Source organism: Oncorhynchus mykiss, chromosome 20, assembly GCF_013265735.2.
Source record: "Oncorhynchus mykiss isolate Arlee chromosome 20, USDA_OmykA_1.1, whole genome shotgun sequence".
Classification (NCBI taxonomy): domain Eukaryota; kingdom Metazoa; phylum Chordata; class Actinopteri; order Salmoniformes; family Salmonidae; genus Oncorhynchus; species Oncorhynchus mykiss.
The window spans coordinates 11197792-11217445 of record NC_048584.1 but is presented as its reverse complement, the minus strand read 5'-3'; the positions used below and the strand labels follow the sequence as shown (position 1 = coordinate 11217445).

Here is a 19654-nt window from a genome sequence, read left to right as displayed (position 1 = left end):
AACCAACAAACCGTCGGACTGTCAGACAGTACACCAGCAAGCCTGAAGAGCACAGCTAAGATCTCTCTTGTTCTCTTTCTCTCCAGTGCTTTACCCTGCAACAGACTTTCTATTTTTCAAATGCACTTCCCATTGAAGTTCATTAGAGCTGGACTATTATTGCTCTGCCAGAAGTATTTGGGTGGACATTTTAGTTAAAAAGGAGGTTGTTTGCAAGTTGTGTATTGTTATTTGAACTGTATTGAGGTGGTGTGTACTAATGACATGTGGCCGAGAAGATTGTGGACATTTTTCCTCGTGGAGTGCAATGTAATCATGTGGTTAGAGCATTGGACTAGTTAACTGTAAGGTTGCAAGATTGGATCCCCCGAGCTGACAAGGTGAAAATCTGTCGTTCTGCCTCTGAACAAGGCAGTTAACCCACCGTTCCTAGGCCGTCATTGAAAATAAGAATGTGTTCTTAACTGACTTGCCTAGTTAAATAAAAGGTATAAAACATTTTTTTTAAATCGGCAAACAATCAGCGCCCAAAAATACAGATTAACAATTGTTATGAAAACTTGAAATCGGCCCTAATTAATCGGCCATTCCGATTAATCAGTCGACCTCTAGTTCATAGACACAACAAAGGCTTTTACGAGGAGCCTGCCTGTTACTCGAATGCAGTAGAAGCCAAGATAAGTTGCTAGTTAGCATTAAACTTCTTATAAAAAAACAATCAATCAATCATAATCACGAGTTATAACTACTAATCCAGGTTAGCAGGCAATATTAACCAGGTGAAATTGTGTCATTTCTCTTGCGTTCATTGCACGCAGAGTCAGGGTATATGCAACAGTTTGGTCAGCCTGGCTCATTGCGAACAAATTTGCCAGAATTTTACAGAATTATGACATAACATTGAAGGTTGTGCAATGTAATAACAATATTTAGACTTGGGGATGCCACCCGTTAGATAAAATACCGAACGGTTCCGTATTTCACTGAAATAATAAATGTTGTGCTTTCGAAATGATAGTTTCCGGATTCGACCATATTAATGACCAAAGGCTCGTATTTCTGTGTGTTGTGTTATAATTAACCTGTTAGATCTCTAGGGGCGCTATTTCATTTTTGGATAAAAAACGTTCCCGTTTTAAGCGCGATATTTTGTCACGAAAAGATGCTCGACTATGCATATTCTTGACAGTTTTGGAAAGAAAACACTCTGAAGTTTCAGAATCTGCAAAGATTTTGTCTGTAAGTGCCCCAGAACTCATTCTACAGGCGAAACCAAGATGATGCATCAACCAGGAATTAGCAGAATTTCTGAAGCTCTGTTTTCCATTGTCTCCTTATATGGCTGTGATTGCGCAAGGAATGAGCCTACACTTTCTGTCGTTCGCCCAAGGTCTTAGCAGCATTGTGACGTATTTGTAGGCATATCATTGGAAGATTGACCATAAGAGACTACATTTTCCAAGTGTCCGCCTGGTGTCCTGCGTGGAATTCGGTGCGCAATTGCCAGCTGCTCGTACTTTTCCATTTGATATAGGGGAGAAACCATGTGTCCAAGAACGATGTATCAATGAAGAGATATGTGAAAAACACCTTGATGATTGATTCTAAACAACGTTTGCCATGTTTTCAGTCGATATTATGGAGTTAATTTGGAAAAAAGTTCGCGTTTTGAGGACTGAATTTTCTGATTTTTTTTGGTAGCCAAAGGTGATGTATAAAACGGAGCTATTTCTAATACACAAATAATCTTTTTGGAAAAACTGAGCATCTGCTATCTAACTGAGAGTATCCTCATTGAAAACATCAGAAGTTCTTCAAAGGTAAATTATTTTATTTGAAGGCTTTTATGTTTTTGTTGAAATGTTGCGTGCTGGATGCTAACGCTAATGCTAACGCTAAATGCTAACGCAAAATGCTAACGCTAGCTAGCTACTTTTACACAAATGATTGTTTTCCTATGGTTGAGAAGCATATTTTGAAAATCTGAGATGACAGTGTTGTTTACAAAAGGCTTGAGAGATGGCATATTTATTTCATTTCATTTGCGATTTTCATGAATAGTTAACGTTGTGTTATGCTAATGAGCTTGCTGATAGATTTACACAATCCTGGATACAGGGGTTTTTTCATAGCTAAACGTGACGCAGAAAACGGAGCGATTTGTCCTAAACAAATAATCTTTCAGGAAAAACTGAACATTTGCTATCAGAGTCTCCTCATTGAAAACATCTGAAGTTCTTCAAAGGTAAATGATTTTATTTGAATGCTTTTCTGTTTTTTTGTGTAAATGTTGCCAGCTGAATGCTAATGCTAAATGCTACGTGAGCCATCAATACTGTTACACAAATGCTTGTTTTGCAATGGTTGAGAAGCATATTTTGAAAATCTGAGATGACAGTGTTGTTAACAAAAGGCTAAGCTTGAGAGCTAGCATATTTATTTCATTTCATTTGCGATTTTCATGAATAGTTAACGTTGCGTTATGGTAATGAGCTTGAGTCTGTATTCACGATCCCAGATCCGGGATGGGGAGATCAGAAAGGTTAAGTCTGATTTGATAGAGCAGTCTGACTGAGCAGCAGCAGGCTCGTAATCATTCATTCAAACAGCACTTTTGTGCGTTTTGCCAGCAGCTCTTCGCAAGCACAGTGCTGTTTATGACTTCAAGCTTATCAGCCTAATGGCTGGTGTAACCGATGTGAAATGGCTAGCTAGTTCGCTGGGTGTGCGCTAATTTCAAACGTAACTCGCTCTGAGACTTGGAGTAGTTATTCCCCTTGCTCTGCAAGGGCCGCGGCTTTTGTGGAGCGATGGGTAACACTGCTTCGAGGGTGGCTGTTGTCGATGTGTTCCTGATTCGAGCCCAGGTAGGGGCAGGGAGAGGGACGGAAGCTATACTGTTACACTGGCAACACTATAGTGCCTATAGGAACATCCAATAGTCAAAGGTATATGAAATACAAATGGTATAGAGATAAATAGTCCTAACTATATTAACTACAACCTAAAACCTCTTACCTTGGAATATTGAAGTCTCATGTTAAAAAGGAACCACAAACTTTCATATGTTCTCAGTAAGGAACTTAAACTTTAGCTTTTTTTACATGGCACATATTGCACTTTTACTTTCTTCTCCAACACTTTGTTTTTGCATTATCTAAACCAAATTGAACATGTTTCATTATTTATTTGAGGCTAAATTGATTTTATTGATGTATTATATTAAGTTAAAATAAGTGTTCATTCAGTATTGTTGTAATTGTCATTATTACAACAAAAACAATTGGTCGATTTTAATCGGTATCGGCGTTGAAAAATCGTTATCGGTCGACCTCTTCTATGAACACCCCCCACATTCATACCCTCTGCACTCCTCCACTGGAAGATAATACATATGACTGCAAATCCTCTGCTGATGACTGGGTTCTTTCTTGTATGAAGTTCTTTTCAATTGCTCTGCTATTATTATTATTATTATTATTATTATTATTATTATTATTATTACTATTATTGTATGAGGTATTCTTGGTGGGGTTACCCCTGTGCTGTGATGTGGGTTTTATAGGGTGTGTATTCTCTTTTCTCTCCACTGGCTATCTGGTAAACAGGCTACACTCTAGGCAGTCACTTCTGCTGATGTGTGTGGGTCTGGTAGTGGTACTGTCATGTATTGTCATGTTGTGTCTTGTTCCTGTTCTTTCTCTTCACCCTGTCTCCCTCTGCTGGTCGTATTAGGTTACCTTTTCTTCCCCTCTTTCCCCCAGCTGTTCCTTGTCTTCTCTAACTACCTCGTTCACCCCTTTTCCCACCTGTTCCCTTTTTCCCTCTGATTAGGTCTCTATATCTCTCTCTGTTCCTGCTCCTGTCTTTGTCGGATTCTCGTTTGTGTTTCTCATGCCTGAACCAGACTATCGTCGTGTTTGCTGCAACCTTGTCCTGTCCTGTCGGAATCTGCCAGTTCATCTAACCTTGTCCTGTCCTGTCGGAATCTGCCTGTCCATCTGAGCCTACATGTGTTTCGTCATTAAAGAAACTCTGTTTTGTTAATTCGCTTTTGGGTCCTCATTCACGCACCCCTGACAGAAGAATCCGACCAAGAATGGACCCAGCGACTTCGGATCCTCTCCATTCAGCCGTCGAGATCCAGGGAGCGATGCTAGGCAGACACGAGCAGGAATTGTCTGCTGCTCGACATGCCGTTGAGACCCTGGCCGCCCAAGTCTCCAACCTCACAGAACAGGTTCACCATCTCCGCCTCGATCCACCGGCCACTTCCAGGGCTTTCGAATCTCCGGAGCCCAGAATCAATAACCCGCCGTGTTACTCTGGGGAGCCTACTGAATGCCGCTCGTTCCTCACCCAGTGTGATATTGTGTTTTCTCTCCAGCCCAACACTTACTCCAGGAGCACTGCTCGTATCGCCTACGTCATATCTCTCCTTACTGGACGGGCTCGTGAGTGGGGCACGGCAATCTGGGAGGCAAGGGCTGAGTGTACTAACCAGTATCAGGACTTTAAGGAGGAGATGATACAGGTTTTTGATCGATCTGTTTTTGGGGAGGAAGCTTCCAGGGTCCTGTCTTCCCTATGTCAAGGTAATCGATCCATAACAGACTACTCTATTGAGTTTCGCACTCTTGCTGCCTCCAGTGACTGGAACGAGCCGGCTTTGCTCGCTCGTTTTCTGGAGGGTCTCCGCGCGGAGGTAAAGGATGAGATTCTCTCCCGGGAGGTTCGTTCCAGCGTGGATTCCTTGATTGAACTCGCTATTCGCATAGAGCGACGGGTTGATCTTCGTCACCGAGCTCGTGGAAAGGAGCTCGCGTTCTCCGTTGCCCCCCTCTCCGCATCACTACCATCTTCCTCTGCCGGCTCGGGTGCTGAGCCTATGCAGCTGGGAGGTATCCGCATCTCGACTAAAGAGAGGGAACGGAGAATCACCAACCGCCTCTGTCTCTATTGCGGTTCCGCTGGTCATTTTGTCACTTCATGTCCAGTAAAAGCCAGAGCTCATCAGTAAGCGGAGGGCTACTGGTGAGCGCTACTACTCCTGTCTCTCCTTCAAGATCCTGCACTACCTTGTCGGTCCATCTACGCTGGACCGGTTCGTCAGCTTCCTGCAGTGCCTTGATAGACTCTGGGGCGGAGGGCTGTTTTATGGACGAGACCTGGGCTCGGGAACATGACATTCCTCTCAGACAGTTAAGGGAGCCCACGGCCTTGTTCGCTTTGGATGGTAGTCCTCTCCCCAGGATTCAGCGTGAGACGCTACCTTTAACCCTCACTGTCTCTGGTAATCATAGCGAAACCATTTCTTTTTTGATTTTTCGTTCACCTTTTACACCTGTTGTTTTGGGCCATCCCTGGCTAGTTTGTCATAATCCTTCTATTAATTGGTCTAGTAATTCTATCCTCTCCTGGAACGTCTCTTGTCATGTGAAATGTTTAATGTCTGCTATCCCTCCTGTTTCCTCTGTCTCTTCTTCACAGGAGGAGCCTGGTGATTTGACAGGGGTGCCGGAGGAATATCACGATCTGCGCACGGTGTTCAGTCGGTCCAGGGCCACCTCTCTTCCTCCACACCGGTCGTATGATTGTAGTATTGATCTCCTTCCGGGAACCACTCCCCCCCGGGGTAGACTATACTCTCTGTCGGCTCCCGAACGTAAGGCTCTCGAAGATTATTTGTCTGTAGCTCTTGACGCCGGTACCATAGTCCCCTCCTCCTCTCCCGCCGGAGCGGGTTTTTTTTTTGTCAAGACGAAGAACGGGCTTAACACAGGAGACATGGAAGACCGGGTGGACGCGACGAAGATATCGCGGAAGAAGAAGTCGCACTGCGACAGGATTAATGATCTGAGAAATACGGAACGGACCAATGAACCGCGGGGTCAGCTTGTGAGAAGCTGTCTTAAGGGGAAGGTTCTGAGTGGAGAGCCAAACTCTCTGACCGCGACAATATCTAGGACTCTTAGTTCTACGCTTATTAGCGGCTCTCACAGTCTGCCCCCTATAACGGCAAAGTGCAGACCTGACCCTCTTCCAGGTGCGCTCGCAACGTTGGACAAAAGCCTGAGCGGAGGGGACGCTGGACTCGGCGAACTGAGACGAGAACAGCGGAGGCTGGTACCCGAGGCTACTCTGAAAAGGAGATAGCCCGGTCGCAGACGAAGGAAGCGAGTTGTGGGCGTATTCTGCCCAGGGGAGCTGTTCTGACCAAGACGCAGGGTTACGAAAAGAAAGACTGCGTAAGATGCGACCAATAGTCTGATTGGCCCGTTCTGCTTGACCGTTAGACTGGGGGTGAAAGCCGGAAGAGAGACTGACGGAAGCCCCAATCAAACGGCAAAACTCCCTCCAAAATTGAGACGTGAATTGCGGACCCCTGTCCGAAACGACGTCTGACGGAAGGCCATGAATTCTGAAAACATTCTCGATGATGATTTGTGCCGTCTCTTTAGCAGAAGGAAGCTTAGCAAGGGGAATAAAATTAGCCACCTTAGAGAACCTATCGACAACCGTAAGAATAACAGTCTTCCCCGCTGACGAAGGCAGTCCGGTGATAAAATCTAAGGCGATGTGAGACCACGGTCGAGAGGGAATGGGAAGCGGCCTGAGACGGCCGGCAGGAGGGGAGTTACCGGACTTAGTCTGCGCGCAGACCGAACAAGCAGCCACGAAACGACGCGTGTCATGCTCCCGGGTGGGCCACCAAAAACGCTGGCGAATGGAAGCAAGCGTACCCCGAACGCCAGGGTGGCCGGCTAACTTGGCAGAGTGAGCCCACTGAAGAACGGCCAGACGAGTAGGAACGGGAACGAAAAGAAGGTTCCTAGGACAAGCGCGCGGCGACGGAGTGTGAGTGAGTGCTTGCTTTACCTGCCTCTCAATTCCCCAGACAGTCAACCCGACAACACGCCCCTCAGGGAGAATCCCCTCGGGGTCAGTGGAGGCTACTGAAGAACTGAAGAGACGAGATAAAGCATCAGGCTTGGTGTTCTTAGAGCCCGGACGATAAGAAATCACGAACTCGAAACGAGCGAAAAACAGCGCCCAACGAGCCTGATGCGCATTAAGTCGTTTGGCAGAACGGATGTACTCAAGGTTCCTATGGTCAGTCCAAACGACAAAAGGAACGGTCGCCCCCTCCAACCACTGTCGCCATTCGCCTAGGGCTAAGCGGATGGCGAGCAGTTCGCGGTTTCCCACATCATAGTTACGTTCCGACGGCGACAGGCGATGAGAAAAATACGCGCAAGGGTGGACCTTGTCGTCAGAGAGGGAGCGCTGAGAAAGAATGGCTCCCACGCCCACCTCTGACGCGTCAACCTCGACAACGAACTGTCTAGAGACGTCAGGTGTAACAAGGATAGGTGCGGAAGTAAAACGATTCTTGAGGAGATCGAAAGCTCCCTGGGCGGAAACGGACCACAACTCGCTTCCTTCGTCTGCGACCGGGCTATCTCCTTTTCAGAGTAGCCTCGGGTACCAGCCTCCGCTGTTCTCGTCTCAGTTCGCCGAGTCCAGCGTCCCCTCCGCTCAGGCTTTTGTCCAACGTTGCGAGCGCACCTGGAAGAGGGTCAGGTCTGCACTTTGCCGTTATAGGGGGCAGACTGTGAGAGCCGCTAATAAGCGTAGAACTAAGAGTCCTAGATATTGTCGCGGTCAGAGAGTTTGGCTCTCCACTCAGAACCTTCCCCTTAAGACAGCTTCTCGCAAGCTGACCCCGCGGTTCATTGGTCCGTTCCGTATTTCTCAGATCATTAATCCTGTCGCAGTGCGACTTCTTCTTCCGCGATATCTTCGTCGCGTCCACCCGGTCTTCCATGTCTCCTGTGTTAAGCCCGTTCTTCGCGCTCCCGCTCGTCCCCCCCCCCCCCCCCCCCATCCTTGTCGAGGGCGCACCTATCTACAGGGTCCGTAAGATTTTGGACATGCGTCCTCGGGGCCGTGGTCATCAGTACCTAGTGGATTGGGAGGGGTACGGTCCTGAGGAAAGGAGTTGGGTTCCCTCTCGGGACGTGCTGGACCGTTCGCTGATCGATGATTTCCTCCGTTGCCGCCAGGTTTCCTCCTCGAGTGCGCCAGGAGGCGCTCGGTGAGTGGGGGGGTACTGTCATGTATTGTCATGTTGTGTCTTGTTCCTGTTCTTTCTCTTCACCCTGTCTCCCTCTGCTGGTCGTATTAGGTTACCTTTTCTTCCCCTCTTTCCCCCAGCTGTTCCTTGTCTTCTCTAACTACCTCGTTCACCCCTTTTCCCACCTGTTCCCTTTTTCCCTCTGATTAGGTCTCTATATCTCTCTCTGTTCCTGCTCCTGTCTTTGTCGGATTCTCGTTTGTGTTTCTCATGCCTGAACCAGACTATCGTCGTGTTTGCTGCAACCTTGTCCTGTCCTGTCGGAATCTGCCAGTTCATCTAACCTTGTCCTGTCCTGTCGGAATCTGCCTGTCCATCTGAGCCTACATGTGTTTCGTCATTAAAGAAACTCTGTTTTGTTAATTCGCTTTTGGGTCCTCATTCACGCACCCCTGACAGGTACTCTCTCTATTCTACTCTTTTCCTTTCGGCATGGTTAATACCTGCCCGGCGCCTGAACAAAAGCTTTATCTTTACCCCTGTCTAATAAATACTGCTACCAACTATTTAGGAGGACGGGAGACCCGCGGTAAACATTTTAATAAAGGCATTTATAGTAAAATATAATTAGTCATGGGAATGAGAGGGCTACTTACGCCATGTTGGGAAGGGATCACAGCAGTGATTTGAATGAGGGTATGAAGCATGAGTTAAGGTGTTCAGAGGCTTGACTTCAGTGCAGGACCTGGGTTGAGATGTTCAGAGGATTCAGTTCAGGACAAGATCATCATGGATGGATGGTGTTGGAGAAGAACTCAACTCTTCCAATGAGGACAGGATTTGACTGGGAAGACCAAAAAAAACAACTTAAAACACAGACAAAAGAGCTAAGAATGGGTTAGTCAAAGCAAGAATTACAATCACATTTATGTGGAATAATGTGATTGTTATTAAAACTACATGCAGTAATGAGAGAATTGACAGGGCTACTCAGTGTGTCACGCCCTGACCTTAGAGACTTTTTGGGTCTCTATTTGGTTTGGTGAGGGTGTGATTTGGGTGGGCATTCTATCTTCTATGTTTTTGTAATTCTATGTTTTGGCCGGGTATGGTTCTCAATCAGGGACAGCTGCCTATCGTTGTCGCTGATTGGGAATCATACTTAGGCAGCATTTCCCCTTTTGTCATTGTGGGAAGTTGTCTTTGTTAGGGGCACTGAAGCCCTTGTAAGCTTCACGGTCGTTTTTGTTATTTCTTGTTTTGTTGGCGACATTTTACTAAATAAAAGAAAATGTACGCTCGCCACGCTGCACCTTGGTCTTCCTTGAACGACGGCCGTGACACAGTGCTTGGAGAGGAAATATTCAGTGAGCCAGTGAATGAGAGGGCACATGAGACATGGCTTCAGTTCAGTACAGAGTTGACACTGGAAGTGGAGTAGTAATCTCCTCTTAATTAAATCAGGGAACAGGAGGGCATTTCGCTGTAAATAGCAGATACTGTACGTTCCATTACAACAGTGCCATCATAGGTTTGGGCAACAAGTTTCTCCATTAAGTTCAACTCCGACAAAGTCAAACACAGACTGCGCATCTCGCCCACTTGACACATCAAAGTAGCCCAAGAAAAGTTCATGAATAAAGCCCGGATCATCCGCATACCTGACAACAACTGCAAGTGACAGTTGATGTCTGTGGTTTCCTCCATTTGCCAATGTGAAAAAAAATAGACTGTGTCAACCTCTCTTTTAATCTCACTTTTAATGGATTTATTTCGACATCACAGAGAAAACAGAAGAAATGTCCATGTGCTCAGCAAGTAAAGCGTAATAATGTGAAATTACCTCTGCAAGCTCCTAGTAGTTGCCCTTGTTAGCGGAACTTTCCCTCATCTTGTCCCCTTGCTTCGTCCCACAAAATACATGTCTGGTTTGAGGTCTCTGTAAACTATGCCAAGATGGTGCAGGTGGTCGAGGGCCAGAGCCAGCTCTGCTAGGTAGAATTTGACATCTTCCTCTATAAACATAACCTAGTGAGAACTGGACACATTTTACTGTCTGTTCTGGCCTTGGAAGGAAGAGTCACAGTCAACACAACTCCTAATACAACATTATATAATATTATTACTAAATACAGTTAACAGCTACAGTACACATAAAATAATATTATATACATTATATTAAGTTAACACTATTTACACATTTAAATACAGCCATATTGTTGTACATTGTGGCCAGTTTATTAGGTACAACACTCCGTTCACAATAATGGTTCGCTCCGACAGACAGTGAGTCACGTGACCGTGGCTTGCTATATAAAGCAGGCAGACAGGCATCGAGGCATTCAGTTACTGTTTGATTGAACGTTAGAATGGGGAATATGACTGACTTAAGCCACTGCGTGTGGTATGATCGTCGGTGCCAGGCGCTCGGCGCCGTATCCTTAGAAACGTCTGGCCTCTTTGGGTTTTCACGCACGACAGTGCCTAGGGTTTACCCGAGAATGGTGCGACAAACAAAAACATCCAGTCAGCGGCAGTCCTGTGGCTGAAAACAGCTTGTAGATGACAGAGGTCAAAGGAGAATGGCAAGAATTGTGCAAGCTAATAGGCGGGCCACAAACCGACAAATAATGGCGCTGTACAACAGTGGTGTGCAGAACGACATCTCGGAATGCACAACTCATCATAATAGATGGGCTATTGCAGCAGACGACAACACCAGGTTCCACTCTTATCAGCTAAAAACAAGAAGCGGCTCCAGTGGGAACACGATCGCCCACATTGGACAATTGAGGAGTGAAAAAACATTGCCTGGCCCGACGAATCCCGGGTTCTTGAGGCATTACGCAGAGAGTCAGGATTTGGCGTAAGCAGTCCATGGCCCCAACCTTCCTGGTGTCAATGGCTGGTGGCCTGTACCAATGCCAACTTTTACATTCACAAAAATGCAGTACCCCTGTTTCTCCAACCTTCTAGTTGTGTTGCACAGGTTGAATATGCAGAATCTGATGTGGGCAATGAAAGGGCTTCTTCAACAAAAAATTCACTACATTGTCGTTAGCGTTATCTAGCCATTCTGGTGGAAAAATCTGCAATCTAGTAGTAAAGTTAGCAGGGCAAATTTAAATAAATGGCCCTAATGCTACAACAGAATGTAGTTCTAAAACCAAGAAAACAATATATAATCTGCCTGCTCCGTCTCCTGTAGATTGAAGAAACTAATTTGAATGGAATATTATCGTAAAAATGCTAAAAAATAACTATTCAATATCTCAATATATCCTACAATGTCACCAACTCGGCAAGCTTCTAAATCACACGTGTAGTACTAGGTACATTTTCTAGGTACATTTTCTGATCCTTTGCTTGGATGGACATGTCAGTTCATTCAGCAATAGCTTTGAATGGTTGAAGGATGTCCTCCGGAATTCATCATAATTACCATGTACTGTAGGTCTATGAAGGGGGGGGGGGTGAGGAGCACGAGCCACAGGTTTTGTATTGAATTCAATGTATGCAGAAAAGGAAGGAAAATAGCTGTCCTCCGGCTATACCGTGGTGCTACCCTAGAAGGTGCTATTGAGACTACTGTTTTAATCAGGTATTTGGTGACGTGAATGTATTTAATATAGTTTTATCAAAAAGGATAACTTTTTCGCTCACACTCTTACCCTGGCAGATCTCTCCATGGTGTAGGCCAGGCCAGAGTGAACAATGTCCTTCTCAGAAGCTCCTGGAGTGGAGAGGAAGGAAATATGTGTTGTCAAACTGCCAACATATTGCATAATGTGTGTGTGTGTGTGTGCTCACAGCAACTCTGGCCTGGAAGTCAGCGGTGGGAACAACAGGGATCGACCCTCCCTGTTTTCCAAACTTCCTCTCCAAACTCTCCTGAACGGACACTGAGAGACAGCGAGGGATAGAGAGGGAAATACTTAGATGGCAATGTAGCAATGTAACATGATCATTGGCAACCATCGTATTTTCAAGTATATCCAGTCGATCAACATTCATCCCTGAAGTTTCATCTGGGTTCACTCACACATTTCAGATTAGTATCGTTTTCATTCCGTCAAAACCTGAACGTCAGAAAGGCTCTGGCACGTCACCTTAATGTAACCTACGTTATATACGGGAGTGGCCAGCGGAAATATCACCAGTTACACTTCTTTCACGGTCATCTTTTCAGTTGTCCTTACAACTCTGAAAACACGGAGACCATTTCCTAGAGAGGACACAGTACTGTATCTCCTGCTACACAGAGGTTGTTAAAGGAAGAGGAAAAGTCTTCAGAACTGAACGAACACAGATCTTCTACAGACAGAGAGACGAGATCAGAAAGCGGACACACAGCTCCAGAGTGAGTACAGATGAAAGACTTCCAATATTAGTCAAGGAAATACACGGCCCTGCTCCTAATATTTAACCTGGCTATTTTGTGAAAGAGAATATGTTGTTAATGAGTGACCTAGATAATAAATACATTAACATTCATCTTTATTACAGGTGGTAGTAAACAGTCAAAGGAAATCTAGTCGCCACATCTAGAAATGGCAGAGGTAAAACAACTGAACATATTGCCCCCCCTCATCCCCTACCCTGAGGGGATGACAGATGAAAAGGAAAAGAAAATATATAAAAAAAACATTTTGCAGGGAAAGCCAGAGACTTTATATCGTGATGAAAGAAAAAATGCTCCATGCGACCTCATTTTCTACACAACAAATGGTTCTACATGGGAAGAGGAAATACTGAAACACTATCCTGAGGGAAAACGGTGGGATAAAAGATCTAAGGAATATTTCAAACAACTGAAAACGAAGGCAGGCACTATAAATGTGTATTATACTACTGGGATAATCATGGTGCAGGATAATAGTGAGACGTTAAAGATATTCCCAAATGATTTCCCAGCCTTGAGAGAGAGAGTGAGACAGAGCGTCGAGACGACAGAGGATGTCGAGAAGAAAATGGCAGAGCTAGGCATTGAGGAAAGAGGAGAGCAGAGGAAAAGAGAGAGCGAGGACATAAAAGAGGAAGACATAAAACAGGAAGACATAAAGGTGGAAATAAAGGAAGAGGTGGAAGGAGGAAAAGGGAAGCACTGAACATTCCAGGGCAGATCAGAAGAGAAACATTATTTGATGAACAACTATGCTAAAGCCTGCTGTTCCTCTCACCTTATTATTTGAATGTTGTATCTTTTACCTTTTAATGTTTGTTTTTTATTGAGCTTGTATGAAAAATGCATTCATAAGTGCTCACCATCATCATTATCTTGCTTTGGTTATAGTTTAGCACTTTCCCAATGATAAAGGTGCTTAAAGCAAAAAGGTGGTGGTCCCTGTGAATTTCCCCAGCAATATGTGTTTCATATTGTTTCAAAATGTGTGCTCTAAAATGTATCAAGATTTTTGAAACGCAATTCTAATAAAGTTTGATTTAACAAGTGTCAGGACGTACTACATATACAGTACCCTGCCCCCATATCCCAATTTTTGCCACCTGTAAGTGAGAAACCTACATGCCAAGTACTGACCGTGTATTGTGTTCCCTGTGGTTAAAGAACAGAGCAGAAGCGCTGAACTCTGTTCAGAACTCAGACCTACAGGTTATGGAACATTTGCTCTTTTAGTATTTCTGCAGTATGTTTCCTCAAGGTGAAGGCTTCCCACTTCTATGTCAAAGATAATGCAACAAAAACACTTTAGTGAATACTACAGTAATGTCCCCAAAAACACAACAGTAAACACTACAGGATACTACAGTCCGCAAAAACACTACAGTAATTACTATTGTGTATATATACACACACTACTCTTTTTTACACAGCATTTATACTATAGTATACTGCAGTAAATACTACCGTATTGTTGGATTCTGTGTTTTACATTATAGCCATTACCACATATATGATTGAATATTATCTGCTGTTGGCTTGTGTATGTATGTGTTATGCAACATAGCTGACTTGAAACATTGTTAACAGTTTCAAGGCCATGGGCCTTTCACATGATGGAAAAATACAGAGTAGCATGAAGACAGGAACTGTGCAATGAGTTGGGGGGGAGGCACATTCAGAGCTGGGTGTTGCAGAACAAGCAGTCTTTTGTTAGATAACAGGAGCCAGGTACAGAGATAACGGTATCGAGCATGAGCGCATAGATATTCTTCACAGCAAGTTACATCTATCAACTGGAGCGCCCTGGGGCTGGTACCAGCTCAAGTACGACAACAATCAATAATAGGCTGGGTGAGTCTAAACCACGCCCAGTCTCTACGAACACTGTTTACATACATCTTGTCAGTTCTCTGTTCTGCCCTGCGTGGTAATTACAGTGAGCCCCTATATACGAAAGTTGCATTTCCCATTTATTACTTAGCTAATAAAAATTACATAGTATACAATCGGTGACTCATTGTTATATTAATCCTGATACCAGATTCGAATTTACGCAACTCTAACATTATTCACTGTAGTGTTTCTGCAGACTCCAGTCCGCAAAAAAACACTAAGGTGAAATGGAGAACAGAGAAACATGAGTGTCCCCTTGTCGGACCTTGCACGGTCTGCACTGTCCTGCCTGAAGGAATTATCTGTGTAGGTCACACTACTTCTCATAAGCGCATCGACTGTTTTTCCAAACAGTGAGTGTCGAAGGGGCACTGGCACTCTGGATCAGATCAAATCTTGTTTGTCACATGCCGAAAAAACAGACTTTAGGGTGAAACGTTTACTTACAAGCCGGGAAACCATTTGATTAAAGAGTGACTGTCCCTAAAAAGCAAGTAACGCTTTGAAAACAGCTTATGTGGCATCGATATGAGTCAGAAACCTTTTGACTACAAAGGGGCCTCCTGTGTGGCGCAATGGTGTAAGGCACTGCTACAGTGCTATAGGTATCACTACAGACCCGGGTTCGATCCTGATCCAGCAGGAAGGACAGGCACTAACAACCATCTTGGCAAACGGTGGGTGACAGTCCTTCTCTGTACCACCCCACATTCCTCCCCACATTCCTCCTCACTCCTCTGGTCTGATGGAACAATAATATAACTTTTTGGCCATAATGACCATTGTGGGGTAAAAAAGTATTTAGTCAGCCACCAATTGTGCAAGTTCTCCCACTTAAAAAGATGAGGCATGTATTTTTCCTCATATGTACACTTCAACTATGATAGACAAAATGAGGGAAAAAATTCCAGAAAATCAAATTGTAGGATTTTTAATGAATTTATTTGCAAATTATGGTGGAAAATACGTATTTGGTCACCTACAAACAAGCAAGATTTCTGGCTCTCACAGACCTGTAACTTCTTCTTTACGAGGCTCCTCTGTCCTCCACTCGTTACCTGTATTAATGGCACCTGTTTGAACTTGTTATCAGTATAAAAGACACCTGTCCACAACCTCAAACAGTCACACTCCAAACTCCACTATGGTCAAGACCAAAGAGCTGTCAAAGGACACCAGAAACAAAATTGTAGACCTGCACCAGGCTGGGAAGACTGAATCTGCAATAGGTAAGCAGCTTGGTTTGAAGAAATCAACTGTGGGAGCAATTATTAGGAAATGGAAGACATACAAGACCACTGATAATCTCCCTTGATCTGGGGCTCCACGCAAGATCTCAACCCCATGGGGTCAAAATGATCCCAGAACCACACGGGGGGACCTAGTGAATGACCTGCAGAGAGCTGGGACCAAAGTAACAAAGCCTACCATCAGCAAGGGCATTGAAGATGAAACGTGGCTGGGTCTTTCAGCATGACAATGATCCCATACACACCGCCCGGGCAACGAAGGAGTGGCTTCATAAGAAGCATTTCAAGGTTCTGGAGTGGCCTAGCCAGTCTCCAGATCTCAACCCCATAGAAAATCTTTGGAGGGAGTTGAAAGTCCGTGTTGCCCAGCAACAGCCCCAAAACATCACTGCTCTAGAGGAGATCTGCATGGAGGAATGGGCCAAAATACCAGCAACTGTGTGTGAAAACCTTGTGAAGACTTACAGAAAACGTTTGACCTCATTGCCAACAAAGGGTATATAACAAAGTATTGAGAAACTTTTGTTATTGACCAAATACTTATCTTCCACCATAATTTGCAGTAAATTCATTACAAATCCTACAATGTGATTTTCTGGATTTTTTTCTTCTCATTTTGTCTGTCATAGTTGAAGTGTACCTATGATGAAAATTACAGGCCTCTCATCTTTTTAAATGGGATAATGGTGGCTGACTAAATACTTTTTTGCCCCACTGTATGTTTGGAGGGAAAAGAGGGATGCTTGCAAGCCGAGGAACACCATCCCAACCGTGAAGCTGGGGGTGGTAGAATCATGTTGTGGGGGTGCTTTGCTGCAGGAGGGACTGGTGCACTTCACAAAATAGATGGCATCATGAGGACGGAAAATTATGTGGATATATTAAAGCAACATCAAGACATCAGTCAGGTAGTTAAAGCTTGGTCGCAAATGGGTCTTCCAAATGGACAATAACCCCAAGCATACTTCCAAAGCTGTGGCAAAATGGCTTAAGGCCAACAAAGTCAAGGTATTGGAGTAGACAACACAAAGCTCTGACCTCAATCCTATAGAAAATTTGTGGGCTGAACTAAAAAAGCGTGTGCGAGCAAGGAGGTCTACAAACCTGACTCAGTTACACCAGCTCTGTCAGGAGGAATCGGCCAACATTCACCCAACTTATTGTAGGAAGCTTGTGGAAGCCTACCCGAAATGTTTGACCCAAGTTAATTTAAAGGCAATGCTACCAAATACTAATTGAGTGTATGTAAACTTTTGACCCACTAGGAATGTGATGAAAGAAATAAAATCTGAAATCATTCTGACAAATTATTCTGACATTTCACATTCTTAAAATAAAGTGGTGATCCTAACTGGCGTAAGACAGGGAATGTTTACTAGGATTAAATATCAGGAATTGTGAAAAACTGAGATTAAATGTATTTGGCTCAGGTGTATGTTAACTTCCGACTGTATAATATCAATTGTGAATGATGCCCAGCTTGTGTGCAGTAAGGCAAGAAACGCATGCCTTTTTTGTGACTTTTTCGACTCATAGTCCCACACCTCATGTAGCCTTGCCCATAGGCCTATGTTTTGATAAGGTTTGTATCACAACTAAAGTGGCCAAATAACTTCTTACAATTAAGCACATTAATCCGCTTTACAATGGGTGTAGAGCCTAACTGGCATACATACGCAGCACGTGAGTTTCAAGTTTGGGGAAGATCATTTTCACCATTAAAATACACTTTTAATCACTTTACCCCTACCTACATGTACAAATTACCTCGACTAACCTGTACCCCCGCACATTGACTCTGTACCAGTACCCCCTGCATGTAGCCTCATTATTGTTATTTTATTGTGCTACTCAAGAAAATATTAACTAAATAAACTAAACTCTATTTCTTGAACTGCATTGTTGGTTAGGGGCTTGTAAGAAAGCATTTTATGGTAAGGTTGTATTCGGCGCATGTGGCTAATTTGATTTCTAATAAAAGCATGACATGGATAATCGGATTTGCGGTCACTTTTGAGATTGGTGTTTTCCTGCTAATGGAAAGTTTGCGCTTATAGCCTACTGCAATGTGAGCATTGCTGCACTTATAATGTCATGAAATAGAGTAATAGTTTATCAACATTTTAAGCTAAACGTTCTAAATCTGTTGTCAGCCACATTGCTTAAAACATATATTTTGAAGCTAGTGGTTGTATTAATTTGGGATCTATCCCATCCCACAACTGCCCCAGACTTGTTTGGAATATTTATTTCTTGCACAGAATAGAATAGGTAAACTTTTGTACTATGGGGTATAGTAGATTGATATAGGCTAGTGTTTTTGCTGTTTGTTAGGCCGACTCATCTTGTTGGCTGATGAAAAGTAAATATGGACAGTTCTTCTAATATCTCCAATATGCTCCAATATGTGTATGTCTTCACTTGTAGCCTGTGAGAAAGAGCCAATCATGTGAAGGAGAGCCACTTGAGTGAGAGGTGCTTTGGATCATTCAGCCGGGAGAAGGGAATTATAATGATTATATTCACCCTAAGGGCACAAAAGCCACTGCCCGCAAAAGGCATGGCTTTTTTTTTTTTAGGGGGCATTATGGTCACACAAAGGGGATACCGCAGGACATTTGAGGCATTATCAAGTGCTTGTCAAAATGTGAATGAGAGCCTGATGAAGTGTGTACAGCCTGCGCAAAAAAAGAAAAGCAGAGCTTAGGCCTTTCATGCAACTTTTTTTCAAATCATCATTAGTCACATCATGCAGCCTTAGAATGTAGTAAAAATGCAAGCATATAATCCAATGATTGTATCACAACTAAAGTTACATAAATAATTATAAATTAAGCATTAACCTGTTTCTTTGTTCACCACTAAACACAGTACAGCCGCATATGCATTTGGAGAAAATGTCCTTTCTATTTTATTCAGCTATGTTCAATTGTATTCTTCATACTATAAAATATAAAAGAATTCCATGGAATTTTAAGCAAATATTGTCTGCTACAGTGCCTTGCGAAAGTATTCGGCCCCCTTGAACTTTGCGACCTTTTGCCACATTTCAGGCTTCAAACATAAAGATATAAAACTGTATTTTTTTGTGAAGAATCAACAACAAGTGGAACACAATCATGAAGTGAAACGACATTTATTGGATATTTCAAACTTTTTTAACAAATAAAAAACTGAAAAATTGGGCGTGCAAAATTATTCAGCCCCTTTACTTTCAGTGCAGCAAACTCTCTCCAAAAGTTCAGTGAGGATCTCTGAATGATCCAATGTTGACCTAAAATGACTAATGATGATAAATACAATCCACCTGTGTGTAATCAAGTCTCCGTATAAATGCACCTGCACTGTGATAGTCTCAGAGGTCCGTTAAAAGCGCAGAGAGCATCATGAAGAACAAGGAACACACCAGGCAGGTCCGAGATACTGTTGTGAAGAAGTTTAAAGCCGGATTTGGATACAAAAAGATTTCCCAAGCTTTAAACATCCCAAGGAGCACTGTGCAAGCGATAATATTGAAATGGAAGGAGTATCAGACCACTGCAGATCTACCAAGACCTGGCCGTCCCTCTAAACTTTCAGCTCATACAAGGAGAAGACTGATCAGAGATGCAGCCAAGAGGCCCATGATCACTCTGGATGAACTACAGAGATCTACAGCTGAGGTGGGAGACTCTGTCCATAGGACAACAATCAGTCGTATATTGCACAAATCTGGCCTTTATGGAAGAGTGGCAAGAAGATAGCCATTTCTTAAAGATATCCATAAAAAGTGTTGTTTAAAGTTTGCCACAAGCCACCTGGGAGACACACCAAACATGTGGAAGAAGGTACTCTGGTCAGATGAAACCAAAATTGAACTTTTTGGCAACAATGCAAAACGTTATGTTTGGCGTAAAAGCAACACAGCTCATCACCCTGAACACACCATCCCCACTGTCAAACATAGTGGTGGCAGCATCATGGTTTGGGCCTGCTTTTCTTCAGCAGGGACAGGGAAGATGGTTAAAATTGATGGGAAGATGGATGGAGCCA

The 19654-nt window shown here is 43.8% G+C and overlaps 1 protein-coding gene and 2 long non-coding RNA genes across 3 annotated transcripts in view; 1 reads left to right on the top strand and 2 right to left on the bottom strand.

The window, feature by feature from the left end:
* Window positions 1-19654, bottom strand: part of gdh03 (glutamate dehydrogenase 3) — a gene marked incomplete at its 3' end in the record, with an annotated part of 144420 nt that overhangs the window by 14096 nt on the left and 110670 nt on the right.
* On the bottom strand, window positions 9853-12023 carry LOC118942035. Its single transcript, XR_005037926.1, has 3 exons — window positions 11888-12023; window positions 11749-11810; window positions 9853-10065 (listed from the first exon to the last, which is right to left on the bottom strand). It is a non-coding gene; the product is annotated as an uncharacterized LOC118942035 (long non-coding RNA).
* On the top strand, window positions 11957-13529 carry LOC110498956. The gene is made up of 2 exons (XR_002469898.2): window positions 11957-12437; window positions 12584-13529. It is a non-coding gene; the product is annotated as an uncharacterized LOC110498956 (long non-coding RNA).